Here is a 16660-nt window from a genome sequence, read left to right as displayed (position 1 = left end):
CTATAGCGCTTGAACCGCGGTCTGCGAAGCTAAGTGGCAGTGTAAGCGCATACCTGCATGTCACATAATCCTGAAAAATAATTTCTCTTTCCTTCAACTTGTCTATGCTTGATTTCTACTAGATTATAGACTTATTGACGACATGACTGCCTGTCCATGGATTATTCTTTATGGTTGATTGTGTGTGGTTATGCTGTTTGACCTATGTGATTGTATGGATGAGTAGGGTTAAGGCCTCATTCAAGTGCTGGTCTATATTAATCACTAATTTAGGAAAACAGTCTTCCTTTTCTCCTTCTGTCTCTTTTTTTTTTTTTTTTTTTTTTTTTTTTTTTTGTGCTGTAGCATTGGTGATTTCTCTTTTCATGATATATATATATTATATATATATATATATATATATATATATATATATATATATATATATATATATATATAAATCTACTGCATGGTACTACTCCTAAAAGGGTGCTTTAGCTAAAAATTAGAAGACCATAGATGTCAGAGAACCCAGGGGATAAAGTTATTTACTAACGTTTAAAAAATGTGTATATGTTATGTTCAAAAAAATTTGACTTTAAGAAATGTATACCAACTTTATAATATGGCTGTTATGAGAGGAGCCGTTCATAAGCTCTACTTTCTTACCACACACACTTCATAAACCTGAATTTGTGTATGAGCAACGACATAGGTTTCCGATAGAAAACCAAGTAGCAAATTAAAGCATGGCTCTGACGTGTTGGAAAACTTCCCAAATTTCGTCCTGTGAAATGTGTGTAATGTTCAGAGAAACATTTTACAACTGTATTTTACCTATACTGCGATCCACATGTTCGAGGATAAGATCATGCATACAAATCAGGCATGTTGTTGTAGATCCCCATGACATACTGCTGAATTGCTTTGGATGAATTAGTGGTTCAATTTTAACTTTAAACTATTAGCAACCACACTCGGAGCAGTCGGATAACCCCTTGCAAAAATTGCATAATAAGCAATAAGCTTGCAGCAGCAAAAATTGTTTGCACCCACAAGACTTTCTCAAACACAATAAAAATACCACACTCGGAGCAGTCGGATAACTCCTTGGTCGAGCTGCCTTCGATGAGGTTGGTCGAGTGACGCTAATGGGCAAAGGAAGAGTCTTTTCTGCTCTAAGCAAAAATTGTTTGCACCCACAAGACTTTCTCAAACACAATAAAAATACCACACTCGGAGCAGTCGGATAACTCCTTGGTCGAGCTGCCTTCGATGAGGTTGGTCGAGTGGCGCTAATGGGCAAAGGAAGAGTCTTTTCTGCTCTAAGCACAAATTGTTTGCAGCCACAAAACTTTCTCAAACACTATAAAAATACCACACTTGGAGCAGTCGGATAACTCCTTGGTCGAGCTGCCTTCGATGAGGTTGGTCGAGGGAGCTAATGGGCAAAGGAAAAGTCTTTTCTGCTCTAAGCACAAATTGTTTGCACCCACAAGACTTTCTCAAACCCAATAAAATACCACACTCGGAGCAGTCGGATAACTCCTTGGTCGAGCTGCCTTCGATGAGGTTGGTCGAGTGGCGCTGATGGGCAAAGGAAGAGTCTTTTCTGCTCTAAGCACAAATTGTTTGCACCCACAAAACTTTCTCAAACACAATAAAAATGCCACACTCGGAGCAGTCGGATAACTCCTTGGTCGAGCTGCCTTCGATGAGGTTGGTCGAGTGGCACTAATGGGCAAAGGAAGAGTCTTTTCTGCTCTAAGCAAAAATTGTTTGCACCCACAGGACTTTCTCAAACACAATAAAAATACCACACTCGGAGCAGTTGGATAGCTCCTTGGTCGAGCTGCCTTCGATGAGGTTGGTCGAGTGGCAATATTATAAAGTTGGTATACATTTCTTAAAGTCAAATTTTTTTGAATATGACACATACGCGTTTTTTAAACGTTAGTAAATAACTTTATACCCTGGATTCTCTTGTCTTCTAATTTTTAGCTAAAGCACCCTTTTAGGAGTGGTACCATGCAGTAGATTTATATATATATATATATATATATATATATATATATATATATATATATATATATATATATATATATATATATATATATATATATATATATATATATATATATATATATATATATATTTGTCAGTGCTACAAAAAGAGGACGTGGCCTATCTGATGGCAACGTTCACCTCTAACTTCTCAGCAGATAGCTAGGCAGTTATTTTCATTAATTGGTTTAAAAGTTGGAACATGGTAACGATCAGATTCTGATTTGAATTTGCCTCTAGAAAAAAACTCCTTGACTTTGTCCCTTCGTGTGTGCAACCGAATTCTTCTAGTATTTTTTTTTTTTTTTTTTTTTTTTTTAACAGCTTTTGTAGACTCGGGTTTCAAGTGTTTTATGAATTTCTATTTTTTGTTTCGGAACGTGTCTGTATTTCATGATAAAAAATACTGTCGGTACAGACCCGCGAAAATTTCATGTCGCAAAGATAAAACAAAAATTCATTTATTAAGGCAATTGATAATTTTTAATCTGAAGCAAAACTACACATGATGACCATTTAACAGAGAGTTAGGTATAATGTCAATCAAAATTGAATGGTCATAGAATACGAATCAATAAGTGTCATATAATTCGAGACACTAGAACAGTATTAGTATTAAACACAAACTAATCATTTTTTAGCCCTAAAAATAAAAAGTAAAATGTGAATAATATTGAAAAATACTAGCATTCTCCATTGCATCAAACAGTTCGTGGCAACAAGCTGTAAGTACCGGGTGACCCGGCTCAAGAGTAATCGAAACCCTAAAACACAAATATTTGATAATAGTACATACTACAAAAGAATCGAAAATTCAAGTTTATTTTAAAAATATAGAGCTCATTAAGCTTAATGGTACCCATTAAAAGTCACGAGCCAGTGAAAATATGACCTATGTCTGAAAGAGGAAAAGCAACCAAAACAGGTTATCTAAATGGAAATCACACCATCATATTCAGCACATCAAATAACCCTATTTTCAAGTTTCAAGATCCTATATGCCAAAATGCGGAATTTAAAATTTTTACCACAAACAAAATCACGTATGTGTTTCTTGCGTTTGCTGTTTTTTTTCCAGGAGTGACCAAATCGGACACGGTGATCCTATAAGATTGGGAGACGGCTTACATACATTTGGTGCAAAAAGAAAGAATTAAATTATTTTTTGCACAATATACCTTACTTCTCCGCAAAGCGGTTTTAAGTTATAAATAAACATGGACTTACCCTTGCGCAAAGAAGGGTACTTTAGAAACTATTTGAAAGGCCATTTTTGAGCACATCTCAACATTTTGACTCTTGACTAGCTAAATTTTGCTTCAAATTTGACATCTCTCAATCCAAAACAGATTCTTTTTCTCAAACAGCCACATTTTCATGAAAAATGAAAAAGATGAGTTTCCTTATAATTTTTTGATACAATAAAATAATATTATTAAGTATTAAGCCTGTGATTTCGTAGTTTCCTCCTATAGAAATTATAAATTTTACTTTTATTCTATGATAAATATTCTATGATGATTGAAACAAGCAAGTATGGCAAAATAAAACATGGCACTGAGATTAATGTAAGAAGGTATGCTACATTAATTGAGTTCTAAAGTGTCTGGTAATGGTCTGTCTTTCTCGTTCAGACAGTAAATTTGGAATAAATCAATGTATTATGCTCTTGTGTCAGTTGTGGTTTTGGCCTAGCAGTCCCTTGAACCCCTCTTGAAATAAAATTATTGAATTATAATCAAGTATGTGTGGGCATCTAGCCATGGCTAATTGAAGAAAAATCTAAGACAAATAGTCCGATAGAGTGAGGGGCAAATCTTACATGAGCCCTTACTAGGATTGTATAAAAATGATTACCGACAACTGCATATTCATAAATCTCATTTGTGGGTTTAGTCAATCTGTCAGATGAACATGTGGGCTAGACAATATTTATGGCGCTTGGGTCGGTTGCAGCTCGACCAAGGAGTTATTCGACTGCTCCGAGTGTGGTATTTTTAATGTGTTTGAGAAAGTCTTGTGGCTGCAAACAATTTTTGCTTAGAGCAGAAAAGACTCTTCCTTTGCCCATTAGCGCCACTCGACCAACCTCATCGAAGGCAGCTCGACCAAGGAGTTATCCGACTGCTCCGAGTGTGGTATTTTTATTGTGTTTGAGAAACTTTTGTGGGTGCAAACAATTTTTGCTTAGAGCAGAAGACTCTTCCTTTGCCTATTAGCGCCACTCGACCAACCTCGTCGAAGGCAGCTCGACCAAGGAGTTATCCGACTGCTCCGAGTGTGGTATTTTTATTGTGTTTGAGAAAGTCTTGTGGGTGCAAACAATTTTTGCTTAGAGCAGAAAAGACTCTTCCTTTGCCCATTAGGGCCACTCGACAAACCTCATTGAAGGCAACTCGACCAAGGAGTTATCCGACTGCTCTGAGTCTGGTATTTTTATTGTGTTTGAGAAAGTCTTGTGGGTGCAAACAATTTTTGCTTAGAGCAGAAAAGCCTCTTCCTTTGCCCATTAGGGCCACTCGACCAACCTCATCGAAGGCAGCTGGACCAAGGGGTTATCCGACTGCTCCGAGTGTGGTATTTTTATTGTGTTTGAGAAAGTTTTGTGGGTGCAAACAAGTTTTGCTTAGAGCAGAAGACTCTTCCTTTGCCCATTAGTGCCACCCGACCAACCTCATCGAAGGCAGCTCGACCAAGGAGTTATCCGACTGCTCCAAATGTGGTATTTTTATTGTGTTTGAAAATTCTTGTGGGTGCAAACAATTTTTGCTTAGAGCAGAAAAGACTCTTCCTTTGCCCATTAGCGCCACTCGACGAACCTCATCGAAGGCAGCTCGACCAAGGAGCTATCCGACTGCTCCGAGTGTGGTATTTTCATTGTGTTTGAGAAAGTCTTGTGGGTGCAAACAATTTTTGCTTAGAGCAGAAAAGACTCTTCCTTTGCCCATTAGCGCCACTCGACCAACATCATCAAAGGCAGCTCGACCAAGGAGTTATCCGACTGCTCCGAGTGTGGCATTTTTATTGTGTTTGAGAAAGTCTTGTGGGTGCAAACAATTTCTGCTTAGAGCAGAAAAGAATTTTCCTTTGCCCATTAGCGCCACTCGACCAACCTCATCGAAGGCAGCTCGACCAAGGAGTTATTCGACTGCTCCGAGTGTGGTATTTTTATTGTGTTTGAGAAAGTTTTGTGGGTGCAAACAATTTTTACTTAGAGCAGAAAAGACTCTCCCTTGGCCCATTAGCGCCACTCGACCCACCTCATCGAAGGCAGCTCGACCAAGGAGTTATCCGGCTGCTCCAAGTTTGGTATTCTTATTGTGTTTGAGAAAGTCTTGTGGGTGCAAACAATTTTTGCTTAGAGCAGAAAAGACTCTCCCTTTGCCCATTAGCGCCACTCGACCAACCTCATCGAAGGCAGCTCGACCAAGGAGTTATCCGACTGCTCCGAGTGTGGTATTTTTATTGGGTTTGAGAAAGTCTTGTGGGTGCAAACAATTTGTGCTTAGAGCAGAAAAGACTTTTCCTTTGCCCATTAGCTCCACTCGACCAACCTCATCGAAGGCAGCTCGACCAAGGAGTTATCTGACTGCTCCAAGTTTGGTATTTTTATAGTGTCCGAGAAAGTTTTGTGGGTGCAAACAATTTGTGCTTATAGCAGAAATGACTCTTCCTTTGCCCATTAGCGCCACTCGACCAACCTCATCGAAGGCAGCTCGACCAAGGAGTTATCCGACTGCTCCGAGTGTGGTATTTTTATTGTGTTTGAGAAAGTCTTGTGGGTGCAAACAATTTTTGCTTAGAGCAGAAAAGACTCTTCCTTTGCCCATTAGCGCCACTCGACCAACCTCATCGAAGGCAGCTCGACCAAGGAGTTATCCGACTGCTCCGAGTGTGGTGGCTAATATTTTAAAGTTAAAATTGAACCACTAATTCATACAAAGCAATTCAGCAGTATGCCATGGGGATCTACAACAACATGCCTGATTTGTATGCATGATCTTATCCTCGAACATGTGGATCGCAGTATAGGTAAAATACAGTTGTAAAATGTTTCTCTGAACATTACACACATTTCACAGGACGAAATTTGGGAAGTTTTCCAACACGTCAGAGCCATGCTTTAATTTGCTACTTGGTTTTCTATCGGAAACCTATGTCGTTGCACATGCACAAATTCAGGTTTATGAAGTGTGTGTGGTAAAAAAGTAGAGCTTATGAACGGCTCCTTTCATAACAGCAATATTATAAAGTTGGTATACATTTCTTAAAGTCAATTTTTTTTTTAACATAACATATACACGTTTTTTAAACGTTAGTAAATAACTTTATCCCCTGGGTTCTCTGACATCTCTTGTCTTCTAATTTTTAGCTAAAGCACCCTTTTAGGAGTGGTACCATGCAGTAGATTTATATATATATATATATATATATATATATATATATATATATATATATATATATATATATATATATATATATATATATATATATTATATATATATATATATATATATTGTCAGTACTACAAAAAGAGGACGTGGCCTATCTGATGGCAACGTTCACCTCTAACTTCTTAGCAGAAAGCTAGGCAGTTATTTTCATTAATTGGTTTAAAAGTTAGAACATGGTACCGATCAGATTCTGATTTGAATTTGCCTCTAGGAAAAAACTACTTGACTTTGTCTCTTCGTATGTGCAACCGAATTCTTCTAGTATTTTTTTTTTGTTTTTTTAACAGCTTTTGTAGACTCGGGTTTCAAGTGTTTTATGAATTTCTATTTTTTGTTTCGGAACGTGTCTGTATTTCATGATAAAAAATACTGTCGGTACATACCCGTGAAAATTTCATGTCGCAAAGATAAAACGAAAATTCATTTATTAAGGCAAATGGTGATTTTTAATCTGAAGCAAAACTACACATGATGACCATTTAACAGAGAGTTAGGTATAATGTCAATCAAAATTGAATGATTATAGAATACGAATCAATAAGTGTCATATAATTCGAAACACTAGAACAGTATTAGTATTAAACACAAACTAATCATTTTTAGCCCTAAAAATAAAAAGTAAAATGCGAATGATATTGAAAAATACTAGCATTCTCCATTGCATCAAACAGTTCGTGGCAAGAAGCTGTAAGTACCGGGTGACCCGGCTTAAGAGTAATCAAAACCATAAAACACAAAGATTTGATAATAGTACATACTAGAAAAGAATCGAACATTCAAACAGATTTCTAAAATATAGAGCTCATTAAGCTTAATGGTACCCATTAAAAGTTACGAGCCAGTGAAAATATGACCTATGTCTGAAAGAGGGAAAGCAACCAAAACGGGTGATCTAAATGGAAATTACACCATCATATTCAGCACATCAAATAACCCTATTTTCAAGCTTCAAGGTCCTATATACCAAAATGCGGAATTGAAAATTTTTACCACAAACAAAATCACGTATGGGTGTCTTGTGTTTGTTGTTTTTTTTTTTCCAGGAGTGACCAAATCGGACAAGGTGATCCTATAAGATTAGGAGACGGCTTACATACATTCGGTGCAAAAAGAAAGAACTAAATTATTTTTTTGCACAATATACCTTACTTCTCCGCAAATCGGTTTTAAATTATAAATAAACATGGACATACACTTCCGCAAAGTAGAGCACTTAGAAACTCCATTTGAAAGGCCATTTTTTGAGCACATCTCAACATTTTGACTCTTGACTAGCTAAATTTTGCTTCAAATTTGACATCTCTCAATCCAAAACAGATTCTTTTTCTCAAAGAGCCACATTTTCATGAAAAATAAAAAAGATAAGATTCCTTATAATTTTTTGATACGATAAAATAATATTATTAAGTATTAAGCCTGAGATTTCGTAGTTTCCTCCTATAGAAATTATAAATTTTACTTTCGAAATATTATATGATGATTGAAACAAGCGAGCATGGCAAAATAAAACATGGCACTGAGATTAGTTTAAGAAGGTATGCTACATTAATCGAGTTCTAAAGTGTCTGGTAATGGTCTGTCTTTCTCGTTCAAACAGTAAATTTGGAATAAATCAATGTATTATGCTCTTGTGTCAGTTGCGGTTTTGGCCTAGCGGTCCCTTGATTCCTTCTTGAAATAATATTATTGAATTATAATCAAGTAGCTGTGGGCATCTAGCCATAGCTAATTGAAGAAAAAGCTAAGACAAATAGTCCGATAGAGTGAGGGGCAAATCTAACATGAGCCCTTACTAGGATTGTATAAAAATGATGTCAGTTCATTTGTTTTAGTTAGAAATGGGCTAAAATTTACCGGCAACTGCATATTCATAAATTTCATTTGTGTGTTTGGTCAATCTGTCAGATGAACCTGTGGGCTAGACAATATTTATGGCGCTCGGGTCGGTTGCAGCTCGACCAAGGGGTTATCCGACTGCTCCGAGTGTGGTATTTTTATTGTGTTTGAGAAAGTCTTATGGGTGCAAACAATTTTTGCTTAGAGCAGAAAAGACTCGTCCTTTGCCAATTAGCGCCACTCGACCAACCTTGCACATGCACCAATTCAGGTTTATGAAGTGTGTGTGGTTTTTGATGTGTGTCAAAAATCTTTAATGGAGAATAGAACTTTTTGCTACTATATATTACCTTTACTGTGCTGTGAAAAAACGAGGTATATTATTCAATATAACAGATTCAGCGTGCTTAGCCAGATTGGAGTTCAATATAAATAAAATTACACAAATCGTAACTAGTGGAAACCCATTTGCAATTAGTATAGAAAAAAAGAGCTTTGGTCGATAATAATTATCTATGAAATTAATTCTTACTTTGATTATTTTCTTAGCATAAAATTCATATTGAACATCACCCTGTTATCACTTCCCCGCCACGTTGAGGCGACGCTGAAAGTACTTTTGATTTCATTTGTTTTTCTAAGTATACTACTGTTAAAAAAGGATAGAATTATTTTATTTAGATTAACCTGAGAGAAGAACTCCCTCCCTTGTTACGTTTCATTTTGAAGCGTAAACTCGGGGGGGGGGGGGGGTTCTTCTCTCTCACAGGTGTTAAAGAGTAAGCTAAATTAAGCTACTGGACTCATACCCCAATGATAGAGTAATCTCTCTTTATATGATTAAGTGGTTATGCCTATTTTTTTCTTATATTCTTATAGTGTCCTCCCACTCTTGGTTAGGTTTGTGGCTTGGAATAGAAATAAATTCTTTAAGCTTTATCCCTATCATAATTGAAGAAAGAAAAGAAAACAGATTAAAATATTTTTTAATTCAGTCAGTAGCCTCAGTCATCTTTTTAGCGAGTATTCTGAATTAATACTTTTCATTCTTAATTCCTTTAGCCCTACTAATTAAGATTGGTGCGGCCCCGTTCCATATGTGATTAGTAAGTATTTCCAAATCTATATCATGAAAGGTTTTATCCCTTTTAATAACTTTTCAGAAAATTGGACCTCTTCTTGGACTGGCTATATTGCAATTTACAAATTCTTTTTTTATTTTTATTAGAGCATTTATTGGTGGAATAGGAGGGATTAACCAATCCAACCTTCGGCTGATTATAGCGTTTTCTTCTATTAGACATTTATCTTGATTAATAGTTAATATAAGTAGATTTTTTTTTGATATTAGTTTATTATATGACTTATTTGGTTATCCTATATTTTGTGGTAATTTTATTACAGCAAAAGGGCACGTACTCCCTCGCCCAAATGAATAGTAATGCTAGATTAATTTATAAAGCTTCGATTTCATTTAATCTTCTCTCTTTAGCTGGATTACCCCCATTCTTGGGATTTTTTATTAAATGGATATCTCTGGAAATAAATATTTTATCCCCTCTTCTTGTGTTAGCCCTTGTTGTATCTTCATGTTTCTCAGTCTATTTTTACTTTAAGATTGCTATAAGATCTCTTTTATTCCCTTCAGAGGTAAAGTCTAAGAAAATAGAGATCCTGGGTATTCTATCAATAGGGTTTAATATTTTTCTTCCTCTATTCTTTTTATAAAGCTTTAAGTTAATTATACCAGCCTTCAAAGCTGGAAATAAGAAGTTCTTAAGCTTTACTAATTTACTCTTAACATAGATGGGGGTATTATCTACATAATTACAGTATCAACGTAATCCTTTTTATCAGGCACCTCATCTCTTCTTATTATATATGAAATGTAAATTTCTCTTTAAGAATCAAAATCTCGCGTGCACAAAACACTTATATACACATTACCCTACTTACAATAAAAATAGTTTATAATTAATTAGGCCCGGGTTAGAAACAACTCAAGATTTGCAATCTTGTACTTTTTTTTTAAACTACTGAGCCGTAAATTAATCATAGTAAAGGGAATAATCCTTAACTAAATTTACAATTTAGCACCTATAATCGGCCACTTTACTTATGCAACGTTGATTTTATTCTAAAAATCACAAGGATATTGGAACTTTATACTTTATTTTTGGGGCTTGAGCGGGTATAGTCGGGACTTCTTTAAGAATGCTCATTCGAGCGGAATTAGGTCAACCTGGCTCCCTGATTGGTGACGAATAAGTATATAATGCTATTGTGACAGCTCATGTATTTATTATAATTTTTTTCATGGTTATACCAATCTTGATTGGGGGATTTGGTAACTGATTAGTACCCATTATACTAGGGGCCCCGGATATAGCCTTTCCCCGGTTAAATAATTTAAGATTTTGAATACTTCCACCATCCCTGACTCTTCTCTTGGCCAGATCTATAGTTGAGAGAGGTGCAGGAACTGGATGAACAGTTTATCCTCCTCTATCCTCGGCCATTGCCCATGCCGGACCTTCTGTAGATTTAGCTATTTTCTCACTTCATTTAGCTGGAGTTTCTTCCATCTTAGGGGCTGTGAATTTTATTACTACTATCATTAATATACGACCTCAATCAATATCTATTGACCGTATACCTCTCTTCGTTTGAGCAGTGGGAATCACCGCCGTTCTTCTCCTCTTGTCACTTCCAGTCCTAGCGGGGGCTATTACCATACTGTTAACTGATCGTAACTTAAATACTTCTTTCTTCGACCCCGCAGGTGGTGGAGACCCCATCCTCTATCAACATTTGTTCTGATTTTTTGGGCATCCTGAAGTGTATATTTTACTTTTACCCGGATTCGGGATAGTGTTCCATATTATTAGTCAAGAAAGAGGTAAGAAGGAAGCGTTCGGTACATTAGGTATAATTTATGCTATACTTGCCATTGGTATTCTTGGTTTTGTTGTCTGGGCCCATCATATATTTACTGTGGGAATGGATGTGGACACTCGAGCTTATTTTACTGCTGCAACTATAATCATTGCAATTCCTACGGGAATTAAGATTTTTAGATGAATCGGAACTTTACACGGGACACGACTTACTATAACTCCATCTATGCTGTGGGCCCTAGGATTTGTATTTTTGTTTACTGTAGGGGGGCTTACAGGAGTTGTCTTGTCGAACTCTAGAATTGATATTGTTCTCCATGATACTTATTATGTAGTTGCCCATTTCCACTATGTTCTATCAATGGATGCTGTCTTTGCTATCATAGCTGGATTTGTACATTGATTTCCTCCAATGACTGGATTAAGAATGAATCAGTTTCTTCTTAAGGTACATTTCTTTATTATATTCTTAGGAGTAAACTTAACTTTTTTCCCCCAACATTTCTTAGGTCTCGCTGGAATACCACGTCGTTACGCAAATAATCCAGATACATATGCTTCATGAAATGTAATTTCTTCATTAGGAAGAGTTATATCTATAATTGCTACACTAATATTTATTTTTGTATTTGAGAAGCCATGATCGCTAAACGAATTAATATTTTTTCACTTAATTTAAGATCAAGTGTGGAAAGAAATCATCCCCATCCGCCTGCTGATCACTCCTATGAAGAAATTACTATGATCTCTACATTTTAAAGTGGCAGAAACATATATGCATTGGATTTAAGCTCCAAAGATGGGTACCCCCTTTAAAAGTGTCTGAATGATTCCAACTAGGTTTACAAAATGGGAACTCACCTCTCATAGAATAACTTATTTTTTTCCATGACCATGCTTTAATAGTGGTAATCTTAATTACTTCTCTTGTTGGCTTTTTCTTAGCTGCATTATTTTCTAATAAATTTCTCCATCGTTATCTACTTGATGGCCAGGCAATCGAGACGGTTTGAACCGTTATTTCTGCTATTATTTTAGTAGCTATCGCCCTTCCTTCTATTCGTCTTCTCTATTTAATGGATGAAATTCATAATCCTGCCATGACTATTAAAGTAACGGGGCATCAGTGATATTGATCTTATGAATACTCTGATTTTGACGATATTCAATTTGATTTATACATGATCCCTTCAAATGAACTTTCTACCGGTATATATCGTTTACTTGATGTGGACAATCGTATACCAGTGCCCTATAATCAAGCTATCCGTCTGATGATTACTTCAGATGATGTTCAACACTCATGAGCTGTGCCATCTCTAGGTATTAAGATGGATGCAGTCCCAGGCCGGCTTAATCAGTCCAGACTTCTAGTGAATATACCCGGAGTATTTTATGGACAATGTTCCAAAATTTGTGGATCTGGACATAGTTTTATACCTATTGTGATTGAAGCTGTTGGAGAGAGAGACTTTCTAAAGTGACTTGAGTTACAAATTTCATAGGGTGGCTGAAAGTCAAGCGGTAGCCTCTTAAGCTCTCTTATGGTAATTACCCCCTATGGAACAGAGACTTAGTTTATTAATAAATATAAGGTTGTCAACTTTAAGAAGCCGATGGCAGTCTCTTATTCCTCAAATGATACCACTTCCTTGAATTATGGTCTTCCTTGTCTCTATAGCTTTACTATGGGCCATTATAACTATAGTGCTTTTCCTTTATCAACCCCGTTCGGTTTCTTCTGCTAAGGGCTTCTCTGATCAAACAATTTATTTAAATTGAAAATGATAGCAAACCTTTTTTCAGTATTTGATCCGACTTCCTCTTTTTTATCTAACTGATTAAGAATTCTAACCCCACTCCTATTTATAGTAATATCTTTCTGATTAATTCCTTCACGACCTCAATTTTTGGCTGAGAGAGTTTTAATGGTATTAAATCGGGAGATATCCCTCCTTAAAGGCCCAGCGAGATTTGGTGCCAATATCTTAGTTATTGCCCTTTTCTTATTTATTTTATTTAATAATTTTATCGGTTTATTCCCCTATATTTTTACCGCTACTAGACATTTAGCAGTTACTTTAAGACTCGCAGTTCCTCTGTGAATCTCTTTTATCCTGTATACTTGGATTAGGGAAACCACAAATGCTTTAGCCCATCTCGTACCTTTAGGAACACCGGCACCTTTAATACCTTTCATGGTAGTAATTGAAATCATTAGAAATATGATTCGGCCTATTACACTCTCTGTCCGTCTTGCGGCTAATATAATTGCCGGCCATCTCCTATTGACTCTTTTAGGAGCTCAAGGTAGCCTAGAAAATATTTATGTTACTACAATTGTAGTCTTTTCACAAATTATCCTATTGATATTGGAATTCTCTGTAGCTATTGTTCAATCTTATGTTTTATGACTCTAATGACTCTCTACGCAAGAGAATAATGAATCAATTAAATTACCCATATCATTTGGTTAATATTAGACCTTGGCCCTTAGCTACAGGAATAGGAGCTTTTGCAATGACTTCAGGACTTGTCAAATGGTTTCATTCTTTTGATAGAATGCTATTTTTTACAGGATTAATCACAATCATATTTGTTTCGTATCAATGATGACGGGACGTATCACGAGAAGCTACTTTTCAAGGAATACATTCAACGAAGGTCGGATTTGGGTTGCGATGGGGAATAATCTTATTTAGTATCTCTGAAGTTTTCTTTTTTGTTTCTTTCTTTTGGGCATTTTTTCACAGAAGTTTGTCGCCAAATATTGAAGTTGGGGCCTTATGGCCCCCAATCGGAGTAGAGAGCTTTAATCCATTTCAAGCACCCCTGCTTAATACAAGTATCCTGCTGGCTTCAGGAGTTACGGTAACTTGAGCCCACCATGCCTTAATAGAAAATAATTTTGATCAATGCCTTCAGGGACTTCTAATTACTGTGTTGCTGGGATTATATTTTTCATTTCTTCAAGGGTTGGAATATATAGAAGCCTCATTTACTATTGCGGATAGAATCTATGGGTCTACATTTTTCTTAGCGACAGGTTTTCATGGGTTACATGTACTTATTGGTACTATTTTTCTCATAATTTGTATTTTACGTCATGCTAAGTGTTACTTTTCTCCCCAACATCATTTCGGGTTTGAAGCTGCAGCTTGATATTGACACTTTGTTGACGTTGTCTGATTATTTCTCTATCTTTCTATCTACTGATGAGGGGAATAGAATCTTTCTAGTATAAGTATTATACTTGACTTCCAATCAAGAGATCCTGTTAGGGAGAGATAATTATTTAATTTGATTAAGAATTTTTATGCTTGTTTTTATTATATTAACCCTCGGAGTGTTTGTGAATAAGAAAGTCTCTCTGGATCGCGAAAAGAGTTCACCATTTGAATGCGGATTCGATCCTTTGAATTCCTCTCGCACCCCCTTTTCTATTCGGTTCTTTGTTATTACTCTGATTTTTCTTATTTTTGATGTGGAGATTACTTTACTTCTACCTATAGTATGTTTGAATATATCTTACCCGACAACCTACCTGATTATCTTCTTTTCTTTCATCCTTGTTGCGGGGGTATTTTATGAGTGAAGGGAAGGTGCCCTAAGATGAATTAAATAGTCATTAACTTTATTAAAGACGCTTTATTCAGGAGAATAGTTTAAATAGAACATTGGGTTTGCATCCTAAAGGAGGGATGTTCCTTCTCTCAGAGTGAGAATTGATGTTATCAAATCCAGTTTCGACCTGAATTTAGGCCTTTCGGCCCCCACTCTTTAGAAGAAGCTAATTAATAGCGCTTCATTTTTAATGAAGAGGAAGGGATGACCCCTGTTAAGAGGCAGGAAGAAGGATGGGAGCTGCTAACTCTTCAGCCGGGTAGTTAAATTCTACTCACTGCCTATTTATGGAGTATATTTAATACGATGCATTTTCAATGCATAAATAGACAGATGTCCTTTAAATATTTCCAGAAATCATCCACCCCAACATCTTCAGTGTTGTGCTCTTGTTGAGCTATAGAAATATATGAATAATGTGAATAGTAAAGAAGCTAGGATAAGTACCTTGTATGGAGAGGAGGTTAGGAACGAAAATAAAGATGACCCCCGTAAGCTATTCTGATAGATTAGTGACGGCCCCGCTTCTTCTACCCAACCACAATCACCCTCATGATAAAGGAGTTCACCCATAAATAAGGGTATGAAGCTTGTTCACCCCGTAATAAGTGGTAAAAATAATATTCTGCTTACATAATGTCTTAAGCTTAAACTAAATGATTTCACAAAGTAAGGTAAGATCACCCCTACTATAATAAGGGAGAGAAGAAGAATCTTTTTAAATGGGCCTAAGACGATTCTTACGTCCCCCAGAAAACTTCAATAAAAGATATATCCTCCTATAACAGCCCCTCAATAAAGAAAAAAAAGAGGAGTTAGATAGCCCCCCTTTTCGTCCCTGTACTGACAGCTTAAATTATAATTGTAGGAGCACAAACATATTATTGCAATTCGTGAAGAATAGGTTCTTGTTAAAAGACATGAGACTAATATGAGTGCACTAGGAATTAATATATGCAGGCCCTCTGAAGATTCAATAATTAAATCCTTTGAAATGAAACCTGATAAAAATGGAAATCCTATCAATCTAAGAGAGCAAACTAAGATAATATAGCTAGTGTAAGGGATTATCCTGGATACCCCCCCTATTCGACGTATGTCTTGTACCCCTAGTGAATGAATTACAACCCCTGAACATATAAAAAGAAGAGCCTTAAAAAGTGCGTGGGCGAAAAGATGAAAATAACAAAATAGAGTGAGCCCTAAACCTAGAGAAAATATTATTACTCCTAGCTGGCTTAGTGTGGATAATGCAATTACTCGTTTTAGATCGTTTTCTCCAAACGCAGCCACACCTGAAAAAAGGAAGTTAAGGCCCCTATGACAACGAGTAAAAAACACCCTCTCTCTTCAAACGAAGGAGACAAACGAATTATCAGATAGATCCCGGCTGTCACTAGTGTGGACGAATGAACTAAAGATGAGACGGGGGTAGGAGCCGCTATGGCTGCTGGTAATCATGCAGAAAAAGGTAGTTGAGCTCTTTTGGTAAAAGAAGATAGAATAAAGAGAAGCATAATTGATAAAGAGAAGTATCTTAAGAATTATAGTCCCAACTCTTAAAGTAAAATATTAGCCCTAGTGACCATAAAATTAATACATCCCCTACTCGATTTCTTAAAATAGTGATTATTCCTCTAGAAGAAGAAGTATAATTTTTGTAAAATATGATTAATAGATAGTAAGTAATGCCTAACCTATCTCAACCTAGTATTAATCTTAATCCATCCGAAGATAAAATTAACAGAACCATAGATGAGATGAATCCTAATATTATATATATGAAGCGATTAACAAAAGTTTCAT

The 16660-nt window shown here is 36.1% G+C and overlaps 2 protein-coding genes and 2 pseudogenes across 4 annotated transcripts in view; 3 read left to right on the top strand and 1 right to left on the bottom strand.

The window, feature by feature from the left end:
• Positions 1-16660, top strand: part of LOC136034606 (integrator complex subunit 14-like) — a 372471-nt gene that overhangs the window by 68645 nt on the left and 287166 nt on the right. The window lies entirely within an intron of this gene.
• Positions 1-16660, bottom strand: part of LOC136034608 (integrator complex subunit 14-like) — a 213728-nt gene that overhangs the window by 149720 nt on the left and 47348 nt on the right. The gene's annotated exons all lie outside the window — the stretch shown is intronic.
• Positions 10602-11153, top strand: LOC136034601 (cytochrome c oxidase subunit 1-like; annotated as a pseudogene).
• Positions 13673-14445, top strand: LOC136035045 (cytochrome c oxidase subunit 3-like; annotated as a pseudogene).

This window comes from Artemia franciscana, chromosome 13 (assembly GCF_032884065.1).
Source record: "Artemia franciscana chromosome 13, ASM3288406v1, whole genome shotgun sequence".
NCBI lineage: Eukaryota > Metazoa > Arthropoda > Branchiopoda > Anostraca > Artemiidae > Artemia > Artemia franciscana.
This window is presented reverse-complemented; position numbering and strand designations above follow the sequence as displayed.